The following is a 5,236-nucleotide window of genomic DNA, read 5'->3' as shown; positions in this document are numbered from 1 at the left end:
CAAAACAGGAGTGATCAAAAGAAGCAATACTATGACCTGCTTGAGGGAGTGGTAGGCACATCCTAGGTGTTCAGCTAATATTTGTCAATGTAAAAGGTTAGGCATCATGTTCTGTTTATCTTTGTATTCTTGGAACACGGCACTGTGCCTGGCAGGTGGTGGGGATTTAATGCATATGTATTGAACAATTTTTGCATCCAAAAGGAAATCACTCAACAATATTATAATAACTGTATGTTGCCAGATGGGTACTGGAAATATAGGGGGGAATACTTCATAAAGTATATGATTGGCTGAATACTATGTTGTACGCTTGAAGGTATATGATTGGCTGAATACTATATTGTACACTTGAAAGTATACGTTTGGCTGAATACTATGTTGTACGCTTGAAGGTATATGACTGGCTGAATACTATGTTGTACACTTGAAAATATATGATTGGCTGAATACTATGTTGTACGCTTGAAGGTATATGATTGGCTGAATACTATGTTGTATGCTTAAAGGTGTATGATTGGTTGAACACTATGTTGTACACCTGAGGTGCTGACCATGACCTTTCATCCAGTGCTCTTTCCATCCTGTGGGTTCATGGAGGGTTATGAGTGAACAACTCCACAAAGCTTCCCCTACAAAGTTTTAATTTCCATCAAGAAAACCTTGTGAAGTTTGGCGAGCAGGCATCTGATAGAGTTGGGGGGAAAGTAACTCCTAAGGCTGCCCTGTCTGTTACACAGGATAAATAACTACAGTGATGAAATATGGCCTTCAAGCTGGGGCATGTCTATATTTTTTCAAATAACGCTCCCCCTAAAGTTCATACTAATTTAGTTTAACAAGAACCTAAATACTAGTACTATAGGAAAAACACCTTTACGTTCAAAATATGTCAAGAACAAATTGACAGCATATATATCAAGCCTGCCCAACTTAATTGGCCATTCAAGCACCACATGGAAGGAGCTTAAAACAGGGAATGCTTAGCTACTCAGAACTGTGGGGCAGGCTTTTACTTCTAGAATAAACATTCTGATTACGAAGGGTTTGCTTGCTCCTTTAAGTGTCAATATTTATTATAGCCAATTTTTGCAAAGAAAATTTCCCCAAAGTTGTCACAACCTTCCCTGATTTTTTAAAAGATTGTACAGAATAGAGTGTGTCTTTTTTTGCTATGATAAATTTATAGCATTATTATCCATCCAGGGATGCAAGGCTCTTGCCCCTGAACTAAGTGGCCCCACTTAAAATCTTCTTTTCCTGGATTATTTTTGGGGTGCTGTTTTTGTGGCTTTCAGCAGTGATAGCCCTCTTACTCATTGTTTGCTATTGAGACTCTGCTGTAACCTTGGGAGCTAGATGTTCCCATATGGTCTGAATTGTGTTTCTCAAATAGACTCATGTAATGCGTTGAGATTGACTTTAAAAAAAAAAGGCAAAAAAGTAGTTTTTGAAGAAGAGCCTTAAGAGGTCTAGTTGTAAGGCAAGCAAGCAAGCTTTAGATCTTTCTCATTCACTTACTCCATTGGCCAATAAAGAGCATGTTTTTCTTATGTCCCGATTTTGTGCTGTTCAGATAAATAAAGTGCTAGCTTTTTAAACTGAGGCATTTATTCATGGTTTCTTTTTCCTTTTTATGAAATATTTATGTGTTTACTACACTATGGTCTAAAGCATGCTTTCATAGACTTGTTCTTTTAACTTAAACAGAGTGATAATTTATGGGTGATTGGTGACAGTTTCGTTTTTAATGTTATATTCCTTGAGAGGTTGTAGATTACCAAAAGTATTTCTTTTTCCATTGGAGAAATTGCACAGAAAAATTTCCCAAGTTTCCTAATGCCCATCTTCCATTAGAAAACAAACTGTAATGCCCTCAATAAAACAAGAAAGGTGAATATGAACCATTTTCCTAATTCTTAAGGAGTGATATGTAAACCAGACTTTCCTTAGGCTTATGAATTCATTATATGGCAACAAAGAAACCCACCATAGCAGTATTGCTTTGGCAAACTATATTGAAATGATGTCCTTTTATTGTTTTCCCCAAGACATGTAGTTTAAACAGAATGGTGAAGATTTATGGGAAATAAAGTAAATGGGAAATCAGTCTCTCATAACTAAGGATTAAGAGAGAAACATAACTTTTGCTTATGGTCGTTTATAGAAAACAGAACGGAAATCCGGCTCTTAGCTTTGTGTACAGTTGGGCTTCATTATTTGGCTTTGCAGTTTCTCAGAAACTCCCTCTCCTGTGTGGCAATTTATAATGTAAACATGATGCCTCATTTCATTTTGTGCAAACTTTATATAAGGAATAGTCCCTTTCTACATATGTCAGAAGACTTCTGGAAGCCTTTTGTTGTATTTCTTTTATTATTTATTTTTGCTTCTTTTTAAAAAATATATTTTATTGATTTTTTTACAGAGAGGGAGGGAGAGTGACAGAGAGTTAGAAACATCGATCAACTGCCTCCTGCACACCCCCAACTGGGGATGTGCCCGCAACCAAGGTACATGCCCTTGACCGGAATCGAACCTGGGACCCTTCAGTCCACAGGCCAATGCTCTATCCACTGAGCCAAACCGATTAGGGTATTTTTGCTTCTTTATGGGATGCTTTATATATGCCACGCAGGTCTAAAAGTTATACTGTTAAATAATTATTTGAAAACTGATCCGGACTAAGGCCCCAATCCAGAGCTCCAAACCAGAAGCAGAAAGAAAAGGGGAAAGTGGCTGGAGGATATTCCTCCAACTTTACCAAAACCCAGAAAACTAGGATCCTAAGCTCCTTCACTGGCCAATCAGGGTGTAGGCATTGTCAGGAACCAGCAAGGGGCTGGTGAGAACAGCCAGCTGAGTCCAGGCATGGATAAAAGTAATTGGAAGGAGAGGAAATGGACTGGTACTGCCCAGCTGTAGATAGGGTTGCAGAGTGCAGCTAAGGCAGGTCGGGGGAGGAGAGGGGCTGGGAAGAGGTACTGCAGCAATGCAGGAGTGTGGCCCAAGGGGCCCTCAGATTGTGGGTCCTTCTGGTGAACTGGAGTTCCTCGCCCACCAGCTTGGACTCAAGGTCTCCTTGTAGACCAGGATGTCTGGAGGCCACTTGGGTATAGTCTGCTTCTCACACACCCACATTTTCTGGTGCTGCCTGCTGAATGCATCTGAAATCATGGCTGAACAGCATCATACCACCCTCGAAGTCATTGGTGGCGTGTGCCAGGGTGTCGATGGTCTCAATATCCAGGTGATTGGTAGGTTTGCCCAGGAAGAGCATGTGAGGGTTCTGCCAGGCCAGCCAGGCCAAACACACTTGGCACTTCTGCCCATCAGACAGGTTCTGGATCTGGCTCACCTGCTGTTTCCAAGTGAGAACATATTGCCCAATGATCTTTCTTAGGTGAATTTTGTTTTCTTCTCCTTGGTCTCTGGGTAGCAATTCATCATGTACTCCAAAGATGAGAGGTCTAAGTCCAGCTGCTCATGTAAATGTTGGTAACACCCCGTGCGAGTGTTTTCACATCACCCCGTCTGTGGGTAGTAGCTCTCCAGTTAGCAGCTTCACAAGAGTTGACGTCCCTGCTCCATTGGGCCCTACCAGAGCCACTTATGTGCCAGATCAATGCCAAATTCTAGATTGTTGTAGATACAAGGCCCATCTTTTGTGTACTTGAAGCTCATATTCTGGCCCATAATGACGGGTGGAGGGATCTTGCCACATGGTGGGTAATGAAATGACAGTGTCTAGTTGGTCACAACCCCCTCTATCAGTCCCAATGCCATCATTTTCTGTATTCTCCTTGCTCTGGGCCTGCTGGGCCAGCTTAGCACTGCCTAGCAGTGTAGTTCTTCATGTGCACAATCTGATCTTGCTCCCAGCGAGACCTCTTCATCTGGTTCCTCCAGCTCCAGCCCTGTCTTTATATACTGATCATAATTACGCATGTGATACTTCAGTCTCTTCTTGTGCATGTGAATGATGTTGGTACAGACACCATTCAGAAAGTCCTGGGAATGGGAGTCGAAGACCAGAATGTACTTAAAAGTCTTTTAGTTCCTCTTCCAACCGCACACAAGCATTGAGGCCCAAGTGGTTGGTGGCTCATCCAGGAGCACCAGGAAGGGCTGAATGAAGAGGCCTCTGGTGAGGGCAACCTTCATCCTCCAGCCCCTACTGAGGTCTTTTAGTTTCTTGTGTGCATGGCAGGTGTGAAACCCAGCCCGTGCAGGATCCGTGAGGCCCTCTTCTCCGCCTTGCTAGCATCCAGCCCCTCCGGAGGCGCATAGAGCTCCAAGAGCTCCTCGCACTCAGCATCCTCGTGAGCCAGCTGCTCAGCCTTCTTCAGCATGGCCCGCTCTGTGTCGACTTCTATCACACGCAGCAAGGGTGCCTGGTCACTGGGGGCATCTCCCGGGTCAGATGGTAGATGTCTGTGTGCTCAGGGATAGGCACTTCACCTTTCCCAATAGCATAGACTTCCCAATTCTACTTAAGGCAATGAGGCCATAACGACGGCCTGAGTTTAATTTCAGTTTGGTGTCACTGAGCAGCTCTTGGCCATGACAGGTAAGGGAGAGGTTGAGAATGTGGACGTCAGTACTGATGGGGTGAGAGGCCAGGGCACCACTGACACCTTGAGCAGCAGCTTTATCTCAGTCCTCCTTCTCCTTGGTCAGCACGTCCACTTCTGTGGTCTCTTTGCCATTGACCTCCTCATATTTCTCCTCTGCCACCTGTGGTTCTTTGAGAGCATCTCTGTTTTCTTCATGTCCTTTCTGGGCTGCTGTTGTGCTTTGGCAGCTTCCTTCTTCTTGGCCAGGTGAGCATGGTGATGAACCATGGGGGTAGGTTACTGTCTTTTCAGGAAGCTGGGCCTCACCACTTGGCCTCACTGGGAGAATCCTACATTGGCACCTAGCAGCTTTAGAGATGATCACCAACAGCCCCTGATGTTACATTTTTTTGGTTTCTTCATTGTCTACCTCCTTCACTGGAAAGTAAAGGCCACAAGGGGAGAGACTGTGTTCTGTTCATGGGGATATTCCCAGCACCGAGAAAAGTGTCCAGTGCAAAGATGGCTCTCAATGAACGCTTGTATAAATGAACAAGTAATTTTCTTAAGCTATAGCTGTATTTTCTTCAATTTGATAGCTCCTCTTTCCTTTTTAAAATGTCAACAGCCTCTAGCTTGTAGCCTAATCACTGCTTTAAGGTCCTTTCCCAATGAGCAGC

The 5,236-nt window shown here is 43.5% G+C and overlaps 1 pseudogene; it reads right to left on the bottom strand.

The window, feature by feature from the left end:
* Positions 1–2,944: 2,944 nt before the first annotated feature.
* Positions 2,945–4,844, bottom strand: LOC102432203 (annotated as a pseudogene).
* Between the last annotated feature and the right edge of the window lie 392 nt (positions 4,845–5,236).

This window comes from Myotis lucifugus, unplaced genomic scaffold (genome assembly GCF_000147115.1).
Source record: "Myotis lucifugus unplaced genomic scaffold, Myoluc2.0 scaffold_1240, whole genome shotgun sequence".
Taxonomy (NCBI): Eukaryota; Metazoa; Chordata; class Mammalia; order Chiroptera; family Vespertilionidae; genus Myotis; species Myotis lucifugus.
The sequence above is the reverse complement of the archived record's forward strand: the minus strand, read 5'-3'. Positions and strand labels throughout refer to the sequence as shown.